The sequence below is a fragment of the Corvus hawaiiensis genome, chromosome 26, assembly GCF_020740725.1.
Source record: "Corvus hawaiiensis isolate bCorHaw1 chromosome 26, bCorHaw1.pri.cur, whole genome shotgun sequence".
In the NCBI taxonomy this organism is placed as follows: domain Eukaryota; kingdom Metazoa; phylum Chordata; class Aves; order Passeriformes; family Corvidae; genus Corvus; species Corvus hawaiiensis.
The window spans coordinates 24,409,252-24,421,914 of record NC_063238.1 but is presented as its reverse complement, the minus strand read 5'-3'; the positions used below and the strand labels follow the sequence as shown (position 1 = coordinate 24,421,914).

Sequence of the window (12,663 nt, the reverse complement as noted above, 5' to 3'; positions counted from 1 at the left end):
GGCATGGACTGTCTTCCTTTAGAGTGACAAGCTGAGAGATGATGCTGTACTAGGAGTTCTTTCACTTACTGCTTGCACTTATTTGGAGTAAGATCTAGGGCTTTGAACTTGAAGGGACCCCGGTGGGTTTTCTTTTTCTTTTCTTTTTATGTTGATAGGCCCTTGGAAAACATTTAGCATGTAATTATCACACTTTGTTCCAAGTGAGAGAGCTCATCTGTTTTTTCTTTAATGGTACCTGTTCTGTTGACATATTGATATAAAATACGAGTCCCCTTCAGTCTTCATAATGCTTTCTTGCTGTTTTTTTTTTTTAATTTTTTCCCTTCTTACCACAGCAGCATCTCTTACAACTACTATTTGATACAGGAAGCTTCAAAATGTGCAGTAATTAATTTATGGAGAAAGCTGCAGAAGTGCTGTTAAGTAGTGACTATTCTGAAAAATCAAGCGATTCCTTGATCTGAGCTGCAAGTCAGAAATTTCGACTTCATAAATATAATTTTACTAAAAGTGCAGTAGCTGTGTATCAGAACTTGTAATGCAGTGAAATCAGAATGATTCATAAATAGGGTTGAGGCACACACATATATGCTGGAAATGCCAGTTCAATTTTATCAGTAGCATTGCTGCTTATTACTATTCTGTCAATGTAGATCAGGATCTAGATAGCTTAATAAATTCTCATACACATACTCATACAAGTTAGGATCTTGGAACGTCTCTTGTATCTGTGATGTTTCTTTCCTCTCTCACTTTATAGGCGTTTTTGAGTCTGTGCTGCAGCCGGTGGTCAGTCAGGGTTTTGTTCTGTCTGCATTCTGAATGATAGTTGTTTCTCAAAATCAGATTTTGGGATCATAAATCTACATTGTATGCTTCCAGTGTTATGTGTCTAAGGAATAATCACTTACAACATGAGGCATTTATCAGTGCAATCCCTCTGTGTTCAGGATACAGGACACTTGAATTTTTGTAATCAAGTATTTGATACAATATGCTTAATAATCAGTGTAGATGTGTTAAGGAGGTGAAATGTTTTTGGAAACCATCCTTCTCCTGAAATATTGCTCTGCTCTTAAGTAGTCGACAAAATGTGAGGACATAGTTTTTTCCAGTTTGGTTTGGTGCATTTTCTGTCATTCTGTTCTACAGTTCTTACTAGGTTTTCTGTGTAATTTGTTATCCTACTTATTCATGCAGCAACTGTAAGAATGGTAAAACACTTCAAAGAAAAGAGGAAAAAGTAACTGTAGAACCACAAATAATCAGAGGACTCCTGAGCACATCTCCTCATCATCTCAAGATACTTCTTAACTAGTGTTTTTGAGAATGTAGGTTAATATTGTACTTTGATGGCAATTATTAGTCCTCTCTCAAATAAGCTGAAACAATGTTGCCTTTTTCACTCAGATGTCTGGGAGCTGGTGACACTGAAGAGAGTTTGCAAAGGACAAGGTTATACTTAATTTTGTAGTTGTATAAGAATTCATCTTTTGAATTGGATACTAGGCTAAGCTTTTGTTTAGGATGAACTGAGGTAATTAAGGTTTTTCTGGTAAATTTATTTAGGAAGATAGGTAACTTGGAATTTTTCCCCCAAGCAATTTGTTCTCTGCAAACTAAATATGAGGAGTTTATTGGGAGAAAAATTCGGTATGGCCTGCAATTTGAGAAACAACTCCATAGAGTATTTGGGATGTAAATAATTAATTGCTTTAATATTTGAAAAAGATGTGTCCAGCCTCTATTGCAGTGGGTGTTAGGTATATTTTGTCGCTTATCCACCTCTTTCAGGGTTGGAGACTTTGTGCTTTGTGGAAGAAGTTTGACACAGTTTCATAGATAGGTTAATCTTAGTAAATTCTTCTTAGTATATTTCTTAATTTTATGTTGGGTTAGGAAGTGGGTGTAACCATGACAAATAGCCTTTTCTCTGCTGTTATGAAACCTCACAGAAGCAGTTTAACTTGCAGCTCTCTGGAAAGAGAAGAGGAGTCTTTCACCTTACATAAATGGCTTTCCGTACATGAACTAACCTTCAGGGACAGGATTCATCTCAAAGCCTTGACTTTGTTTTTACCTCGTACTAAGAAAATTCTTGGCAGCTAAACCATTAAAGTCCTAGCATAGAGTAAGATGTAATTTTTGAAGTGGTCATTGACACAATGTTAATGTGGTCTTTTCTCTCCTCCTGAAGATGAGATGTAATGAATTTGGTTAAATAGAGGGTGTTCTGAATTTGAGTGTTCAGAAGTGTCGTGTAGTAAGTTTTCTGGCAGTAACATCTTTGAAACCAGTAGCACACCTGACAAAAGTTAATTTGAAGCTTCAGTGAGTCTGTATGTAGAGTCAGCTTTGGGGAAAGGAAGGATGATCTCGTTCTTACATGACTTTGTTTTCCCTTAATAATACATTCAGTGCCTGTCGCTGTTATTTGAATGTTTAGGCTTTGCCTGAACTGAAAATTTAAGTAGTGTACTTTGCATTGCCTGCATTGTTTACACTCTTTGATAATCAATTTATGTGGAAAAAAATACCTAGCAAGAACATATCTTTTTAATCTGCACATCAGTTTAAGGTACTGTGCAAGTGATCAGTGGATATGTGGCTGCTACTCTGGCAAACGCCTCCCTGCCTTGCATTTACCGATGAGCAAATCTGTTAAAAATCTCAAGCAGATGTTGCTGGAAGGAGCTTGCATAGGGTGTGGTATGGCTGTGCAGGGAGCCAGCAGGGATGTGGAGCTGGTGTCTTGGCCCCTGTGCTCTCTGCAGGAGCCATGCACAGAGAGGGAGAGAGAGCTCCTGATAATGCAAGTGTTGGTTTAGCCCTGAACCCCCTCTGCTATGTCCACAGGCGCGCTGGGAGAGTGCCTGTCCTCTTGGGTGGAGGAAGGCAGCCTGAGCACAAACTTCTCTGCTGTTACTTCAGTGTGATCTGCATTGCTGCCCCAAGTTGGGGAAAAGAAGGGATTGACTGATGCATTCTTAAACAGAGAACCTGCAAGTTGTGTCCAGATAATACAGTACTTATTTTAGCTTAAGTGATTTATTTTGGTGTACTTTAAACTGTTCCTAATCTACTTTAGCAAAAGTGTAGGTAGCTTGCCTCAAACAGGTTTAATTACTGGAAAGCCATAACTGATGCAGTACTTGAACTCCCTGAGTTGCAGCTCCTTGATGAAACTTTAGTAACGGGTGAAGTGTTGAACTTGGTTTTAGGATTAGTTTCTTGAAAATGTAGCCAAATTTAGATTGACCTCTTTCAGAAGAGAATGAGGGAATGGTTTGACTGTCATGACATTACTGTTATTATTATTACCATCATCATCATCAGACTCTTAGTTGGAAACACTTTTAAAAATGAAATGGTTTGGCTGTCTCAAAAGGTTTGCACCACCACTATGGTAATAAAGACTGTTATAAGATTCATATATGCAGCAGTGCATTAAGATTTGATTTTACTTAGTATTGTTACTTAAGAACAGTGATTTAGGAAGGTAAGCATCAGAATTTACACATAAGTGTTATTTCATGTCAGGTTGAATATGGAAAGTTACCTATACATAGGCTGGTATTCTGGGCCTTTTTGGACATTGCTCTGCCAGGATCCTCTTCTGGTTCAGTTGCTTGCTACACCCCAGATCCTGCTTTTTAGAGAGTACGTATGTAATTGTCTGTGAATGTTCTTGCTGGAACTTTCTCTTGAGATGTTGTAAGTCAAAATAATTGCTCTCTTCTGAAGGCAGAGGTTTGTTTTCCCCACCTCTTACGTTACACTAACTGTAAGTTTTTGATCCCATAGGAAACTGACTTAATTTGCTAAAATGATATAAAGATAGCCCTGGTAAAGTGAAGTAAATACAATCTAGTACATTATGAAGTTGAACTGGTTTATCTCCTTGTTGAGTGTGCATCAGAATATTTTGAAAAGTGCTGCAGGAGGGAGAGTTGGTAGTGTAGAACAGGGAAGAGGAAGCAGGGTTGAGTTCCTTCCATTTTGAAAGCAGCAAGTTTATTTTGGCTACTGTAATGTGAAACTGTACTGTGAATATGATCTGGGCTGAGAGTAGTTGTGACCTGTCACAAGGAATTTAGTAAAATAGTAATTGGGGCACAAATGTTGCTTCCTTTTTCCTTCTCAAGTCATATATAAGGTTTGAGTATATTTGTTGGACCAATGATAAAGTAAGACTAATGGACTAAGATATCAGTAGCTGTATTTCAAGGTTGGCACTGCAAGTCAGAGTTGTCAGAAAACAACTTTTTTAATTCTAAGAACAGTAAGGTATCAGCCAATAACATCTATGTGCTAAATATTTGTAAAAGTTAAAAACTATAAAAAATAAAATACATTTGAGGTAAATTTTGGTATAGTATCTATTCATGAAATATTCTAATTGCCATGTAGGATGTTTGTAAAATTTGTGATTAAATCATAAAATAGATGTAAAGGGTATGACACTTTCTTTCTTAAACTATCTAAAGCAGATAACTGCTCAATACACAATTATATTTACATGAAAAATGACTTGGTACTTGAGGAAAAAACAACCAAGGATGTACCTAAGCTTGGCAAACTGCATTGTGTTGTAGCTGCCTTTTCACGGTTGTGACACTGTTAATCATTTGTGACTTAAATAGGCAGTATTATGTATTTGAAACTTAGGTAAAGAAGAGAAGGGGTTCAAGGTATTTTATTTTAGTGATTACACTAGTAGCAATCTAATTTGCAGTTAATTTTGCAAAATGCTTAGTGTAAAAGCTGCTGTTTCATCTTTCTCTGCATCAACAGCCATTTATGCAGGAAAAAAACATATACAAAAAAACTACTTGTGCTTTTCAGTTGTACAGACTTTTTTAAAGCTTGAATTCATTGAAGTCCACTCAGGATTTGGCTCTGAGAAACAACTCCACATAGGAGACTGCAGTAGTTGGCATCTGTATGTGCCCCAGAGAAAATGAGAAGACAAGGCCTGGTTGCAGTAGTTAGAGGATTTTAAATTGAGAGGAACAATTTGGAGAAAAAAAAAAAAGTTGAAATAGATGCACAAATCTAATTTTCGTGGTGCACATGTGTATTTTGTCCAACACCTTAAGCCTTACAGTTAATTGAGGATGACACAGCATTAGTTACTGCACTACAGGAATAATTACCTGAACTTCAGATCTTATTTGCTCTTTCTGGCATAGAACTATTTTGACAATAAACTCTGTGCTCTATTTCTAAAAGTCTTTCTGTGCTTAAACAATGCAGTCAACCAGCATTGCTTCCTTTCCTCTTACCCTTCCCTTCCACGGTAATTAGTATTTTGCTTCAATTTAAAGAATTTTTTTTTGTTTTATATGAGAGCACATACTCACTGATACAAAGTTATGAAGTGTGGCAATTCTGAACATTTGAAAGATACAAACACTGTAAACCTAGTAAAAAGGTTTAAGGTGGGAGCACTGGTCATCTGCATTTATGTAAAACTGCCAGTTTGGTTCCAGGTGAGGAGTGATGTAACCATTAAATTTGCTGTCTTTGAAAATTTTGTCTTCATCTCACAAGTCTCACTGCTACACCCAGCACTTGTCAGGAGAATTTCTCATACTAAGTATGCTTCACCCAGTCTTTCAGCAAATCCTTGGTGCTGCACTTTAAAGTGCAGTGTGTTTTACAGTAGCAATCCATGTTGGTACAGTGAAATTTTGAATATTTAACATCCCAACTTGATTATTTTGTTGCAGTTTAAAAAATTATTTTTAGTGTAGCATCTTACGGTTTGTCTTATTGGCTAGTTTTTGTAATCCCAAACTAGTTGCTGTTGAGTTTATTTCTCAAATTGCTTACATCCACAGTGGAGATGGAATGTGTATTTTCTGTAATGTTGGTTTGGACAACTTTTTATCATTAAACTGGTTACTATCTTTAATCAGAAAAGGTGCCCGAAGATATTTTGGTCTCATCTTTCTGATTTAGTTTTTACATTATGATGTTTTATTAAAGAGTGCAGAATAAAAAACTTTGAAAACGTTTCCATGATTGGTACTATTTTGGACATTAACTGTGTTGGGATTTCTTGCTATCATTGTTGTTTTATTGCCAGCCATGAGGTCTGCCAGTTTAATTTGTGACGACAGTAGTGTAACTCAGCAGATGAAGGTACCAAGGCTGCTGGAGACTTCAGTAATCTTATGGAATTTGTCTTCAGTAAAAAAAAAAGCCCCCCGTCCAAAATCCACATTCAAGAGAGTGTGTTTTTTGTTTGTCAAATGAATCAGTTAAAAATATCTCGAATAACTGAGGGTTATTATACCCATGCAGCTGTAGTTTGCCTATTCATTAGAAGATAGCCCAGAAAGAAACTGCTTTGTACCCAGGTCTTGCTGGTGTTAATTTCTGCAGCATGCTTGCCATCATCTCTAGTTAAGCTGGATGCTAATTTTGTCTTTTTCTATGCGCTATAGAAGTAGTAGTTGATTAGTTTAATCCAAATCTGTGATAAAACAGCATTTAAAAAATTTGCTTACAGTCTTTTGTTATGCTTCATTCTCTATTATCCATTATGTTTCCTCAGCCTCTCACCTTGTTCACCTTTGGGATGGATTATCTCTCTATATATGTAGGTAGTTCTGATACAGTGAAATGGATCTTGATTGGGATCTCTTGAATTCTACTAAAAATTTTAATTTCACTATGTAGGTGTCAGTGTGAAGTCTGACATTGACATAATATAGACATGTTTGTGCTACAGCATTTTAACCAAAAACTTAACTAGAGAATATTTGCCTATGTGAATAAAGTTGAGTGTACACCTTACTCTGTTGTTGTTTGAAGCTATCGGGGTCTGTCACTTCCTTCAGTAAGGGTGGCATGATTTTAATTTCTTGTTCATTTTGCAAAATTAATTTTCTTAAATGTGTCTCTGTGTTTATTCTTTCATTTATGGTATGAAATTTTTGCTGTTCTCTATCCAGCCTGAAAATAGTCAGAGCTGCCTTTTTTCTCTCGCTCCAGTAAATACCAGGAGATGTTCTTCTAAAGAGAATTTATGGCTTTTAATCCATTTCATATTTTTTTAGTATAAGTGAGTTATTGTCTGATCTTTAATGAAGATCTTTCTTAGGTTGTTGGATCTCTTTTCTTTGGCTTTGACCATAGTATATTATTAACAGAGGTTTTTATTTTCTCATTTTCCTTTCTTTTTAAGCCATTCTATGCACAATTCACTGACTTTGACAAAATGTATCTATCTCTAGAGCAGTAATTTAGAGGTACTTAATTAAACCTCCAAATGATACAGATCATATCATCTTGTCATTGTGGGGCAGATTGGGTAGGCAGAAGGTAATCTGTCCAGGTGTGCCCTGCTCCTCATGGGAAGGCTGGGGAATAACAGGCTGTTTTGCTGGAATGTACAAAGTTTGGTTTTTTTTCTCTTGTGGTGCAGAATCTGTATCTGGCAAAATTGTTACCTGGAATAATATGGCTCTAGGCAAAACGTGAAGCAGGAGGTACTCAATGTGCTGCTTCATGAGCTCTTCTAGGGCAACCAAAACACTGGCTACACTGCGGGATGCATCTGGAGTTTCATGGCTGGGGCGCAGGCAGATGGAAAAAGAATCTTTTTTCTGGCAGTGCAAAAAAGTATTGGGATGAGCTGTGCACCTCAGAAGCTCAGGTTTTGAGTTATTTTGAGTTATTTTGCCTGCATTGTGCATTGGACAAAGTGATTTGGCTGCTTGTTTTACTGGCTTGGTGCTTGCTCTCTACTCTTTATTCCAGGCCTCAGTCCATTCCTATCTAAATCAAAGATGTAGTGTCTGAGAGAAAGGTTTTGAAGATGTGTTTTTAGTGGGAGACAGAGCAGTGTGTGAGGAGGAGGTCTGGTATTTAAAAGGCAGTTTTTAGCAAGTTTGAAAAAGTGACATGCAGATAACACTGTGATGTCAGAGTTTTTGTTGAATACTTCAAGGTTTGGAATTGGACGAATTGGCAAGTAAAGAACTGGACATGCTAAGTGATCTTTCCCTGTTGCTAAAACTAATTCAGAATGAGAATAAGGTCTTTGGACTTTATAGAAAAGCAATTAGAATTCAGTTCTTGTTTGTGCTTTGTTTTTAATAAAATCACTTGTACAAAACGTACAGTTGCTTTTCTCTAGTCAAGACATAAAGTATTTAATAGTGTGACAGTTCTTACTTTTAAAAATATTTTTATAGCATTTGAATGCTCCAATCAAAGGCCATTTTCCAACTTTGCACAAAGTGATCGCAGCTCCCAAAAGCTTAGAGGAAAGGAAAATGATGAAGAGATGATTTGGGTTCCTGCAGTAGCCTCAGCTGGGCCCAGAACCTTGCTCTCCAGGCTTTAAGCTGGTATGCTGGTAAGTTCATAGCCTCCCTGGTGGCTCGTAATTAACTCCTGAAGGAGCATTAGCAATCTTACCATTATGGGACACAGAAGGGTTCTATGCTTTTCAGTGACTGGATTTTTATTTTGATAGCATTTTTTAAAGTGGAATCACTCCAGCAATGTTCTGACTGTAAAAATAGGATTTTTTCCTTTCTTTGCCATAATAGGGTCTTTCAATTTTCACTCATTCTGGTTAAACAAGTGTACAGCTTCCTAGCTGTATTTTGATAGCTAGCATTTGTTTGTTCTTCAGTGTTGTAACACTGGCTCATGTTATTATTACGTGTGTATTTTTCAAGTATCCTTGAATTTAGAACCATGGGGTTCTAAATTCCCATTATTCATGTTTTATTATCACAAGAGGATATACTTCCTAAAATGATGGATAGTTAAATAGTTTACAACTGTAATTGTTTTATGATTCTGAACTCAACCAGCTGAGTTGGTTGATCCAGTTGTTTAGCTGTTGTGGTGTTCTGGCTAAAGAAATAGTCTTCTGCTAAATATTAACCAAAACAGCTGCAAGGAGTTTGTGCAGTTGAACAGAATGTGGGACCACAAAATGATGATTTGATGCGTTTTGCACCAGAGAACAGATTTCTGTCTTATATTGCCTGGATTTGCAAACTATACTTTTGGAAATCTACTGCCATAGAAGGGCCTCAGACTGAGGCTGACTCATTCTCCTGTAGTGTGTTTCTTTTTCCCCAGAAACACCACTAGGTGTTCAGGCAACTTGTAGCTGTAGATGTACTTCCATATGAAATCCTCTAGATAATGTGCTAAATAACATGTAGGTGTGTTGTACCTCCTCTGTGGCAGTCCTGTCAGGATCATACCATTTGTGATTTCTTCCTGTTCGTATTCAGACTGTTAACTACAACTTTTTTTCAGGAAAGGGGCCATGCTGTTTCATAGCTTATGGGTGTTTGCTTATTTATAAAGCATGATTGACTTTGTATTCCTCTTGAGCTAGGCTATGGCCATCCTTTGCACTGTTGTGTGGAGTTATGGTTCTGGGGTGGTTTTTTTTCAGAGGGGGATGTTTTCAGTGTCACTTAAATGATAAATCTGAAGAAAGGATGTAAGTAGATTCTGAGCTACAGGAACCAGTTGCTCAGCTTAAAAATTCATTGCTAGTTCACAAATTCTACAGGTGTCTGCCCCAGTCTTGCTGTTCTTGCTAAAGAAACAGAGTACTTCCAGCTGGATATTTAAGTACCCATGAATTTTTTTTACTGAATGTCTAAGTCTCTGACACTTTCCTGCATCATTGGTGTAACTTTTTTCCTGTGCCACTGACCTTAGAGGGATTCTGTGTAGCAAAACATGAACTCCTAGCTTTTCAGTGGCAAATCCCCTCCTTTTGCTGCTGTGCCTTCAAGTCAAATATTACATCCTAAAGCATTAAGTCCTCAATATCAATTGCAGAATGGCTGAAGTTGGAAGGGACCTGTGGATATCATCTGGTCCCATTCCCAGGCAGGGCCATCTACAGCTGGTTGCCCAGGTCTGTGTTCAGATGGCTTTTCAATAACTCTCAAGGGTTGAGACTCTACAACCTCCCTGAGCACCCTGTGTGAGTAATTGGTCGCCCTCACAGCAAAGGAAATGCTTCCTGATGTTCAGACAAAACCTCTTGTGTTTTGGTGTGTGTGTACTGCCTCTGGTCCTGTCACTGAGTGCCCCTGGAAAGAACGTGGCTCTGTCCCCTTTACTACCCTTGGTTTAAGTGCTCATATATGTTGATAAGATCCCCCTCAAGCTTTCTCTTCCCTAGGCTGAAGTCCCAACTCTCTCAGCCTTTCCTCTTTTGAGAGATGCTCTAGTCTCTTAATCATTTTTATGTTGCTTTGCTAGGCTCTGTCCAGTATGTTCATGTCTCTCTTGTGGGGAGCCCAGAACTCCAGATGTGGCCTTATGAGTGCTGAATAAAGAGGATTGTCTGCCTCAGCATGCTGGTAATATTTTCTCTATTGTAGCCAGAATGCCATTTGCCTTCTTTGCTGCAAGGCATATTGGCTCATGTTCAACCTGGTGTCCACCAGAACTTCAGGTCTTTTTCTGCCACGCTGTTATCCAGCTCGGCAGTCTCTAGCATGTGCTTGTTTTTGTGCATGTGGTTGTTCCTCCTGCGGTGCAGGGATTTGTGCCTTGCCTCCCCTTAGTGGTCAGGAGGTTGCTGTGCTTTGTACGGCAGTGTGGCATCCAGCATATCCACCAGTCCTTGCAGTTTGGTGTCATCAGCAAACTTGCTGAGGGTTCCCAGTGCCCCCATCATCTGGATTATTAATGAGGATGTTGAGCAGGACTGGACCCAGTTTTGACTCGTGGGGCACATGGCTCGTCACTGGCCTCCAGCCAGACCTCATGATGCTAATCACCACCCTCTGGACCCAGATGTTCAAACAGTTTTTGGTTCACCTCACTGTCTGCTCATCCAGGCTGAACATCAACAGCTTCTATGTGAGAATGTTGTGGAAGACAGCATTAAAATCCTTGCTGGACAGCATCTACTGCTCTCTCCTTGTTCTTCTATACAGTGATATGAAATCTTCCTTTTTTTTCTTAAAACTAGAACTAAAACCCATGCTTACATTCTCTGTAAGGTGAAGAAAATGGGTAAGTAATTTTACCTGCCTCTACAGTGTGTATTTAACTCTGAATATTAGCTATTGATGGGTATCTATGTTTAACCTTCTGATGTTGTTGCTACTATCCTATTTTTGCTAATTTTTCTTGTCATGCTTTAACCTTCTTGTGGGCTAGCTTATACCTAACATAGGTCATTATCTACATCAGTGTTGTTATATCATTAAATAGTAATGGTCTACTGTTAGAGAATTTTCATTCTGCAATCACTGTATTACCTGAAGATGTTTCAGTGATGTTGCAGAAAGCTGTTTTCAGGACATTAATTTGTTTGATGTTTGTCATATTGGCATTTTACTGCAGATAACAAATTCAGCACAGTGTGTTACTTTTGTTCCAGAGAGAACTATTAAGTGGTCAGAACTACTTTTATCAATCAAACTGAAAATCCTGCAAAATAGGAAATAAAGTTTGGGAGCTTTGTTCTGTAAACTTGTGTTGGCTGATACCATGAAATACAAGAAGAGCTGTTCAAGTCAGACAAGAAGTCCATCTTATTTTCCTCCTGCTTGTGGCAGATTGACAGGAGAACAGTGTTAGAATAGGGCAAACATACAGTGATGCTTTTCCAGCTTCTAAGAATTTGCAGCTTGGTGATTCCTTGAGCAGTAGGTGTTGGTTTAGTATGTAATAACCAAATAGTCCTAATTTATAATTCTTGAAATGTGGAGAGGACACAGTGTAAGCCATGATTAGTGACTGAGTAGAGCAATGAGTTTCTTTGTCATCTAGTTCATTTCAGTCATCTGTGTATTATAGTCTAAACACGTTATCCCACTACCCTGCTGAGTAGTACTGGTTACCTTGGAGCCTGTCATTTTGTACTTGTGCTTGAGATTTTTTTTTTCTTATGTGCATTACTTTATTTTCTACAGATAATCTTATTGCCTGCTTTTGTGTGGTACTTTAGCATTTGATTTTATGGATTCTTCCCCCTTCCTACCCAGACTGACTTAAAACACAGTCTAAATCTTCATTTATTCCAGCAGGAGAAAGGTGTAACTGTGGAATGCTGTCCCTTGGAAGCTGCTCTCTAATGTTTGAGATGGCAGTCGGGGGCAGGATCCTTTTGTATGCTGTATTGTGGCATGGAAGATAGCTGGGTGTGACTTTACATCAATGACGGCATCTAGTGTCAAAGTTATCCTGGGATTAGGAAACAAAGATAATGTATTCACTTAAGCTTTTCATTGGTGTCCATTTTCTGCATTTCTGAGACTCTGTTTTCGTGACACTGATAGACAGGCACAGGAGCTCATTTCCATGTGATTCAAGACAGGCAGGTGTGACAGGTCTTTGATCTGGAGGCTGTGCAGCTCTGCTGGGCCAAAACCTGTAAACTGGCCAGATAGGTGCTTCTTTGGGTCTGACTTGCTGTGCTCAGAGCACTTCAGGGTCTCAACTGGGGACCAGGGATGTATTTACCTTTTAAGTGTTGATAGGTATGTAATACTGTTCCCCAGTGCTTAAATTGATTGTGTCATATGGGTGTGTCCCCTTGGGTATCTGCTTGTTATTATTATTATTGTCCTTCCCTTGGAAAAGCATTGTAGCGGTACTTGCATACTTCTGTCTGCTCTGCTGTGGAAGTCTCCTAAGTTTGTTGGC

At 38.3% G+C, this 12,663-nt stretch overlaps 1 protein-coding gene across 9 annotated transcripts in view; it reads left to right on the top strand.

The window, feature by feature from the left end:
- The window catches only part of UBR5 (ubiquitin protein ligase E3 component n-recognin 5), an 81,217-nt gene that overhangs the window by 1,418 nt on the left and 67,136 nt on the right, over positions 1-12,663 (top strand). The gene's annotated exons all lie outside the window — the stretch shown is intronic.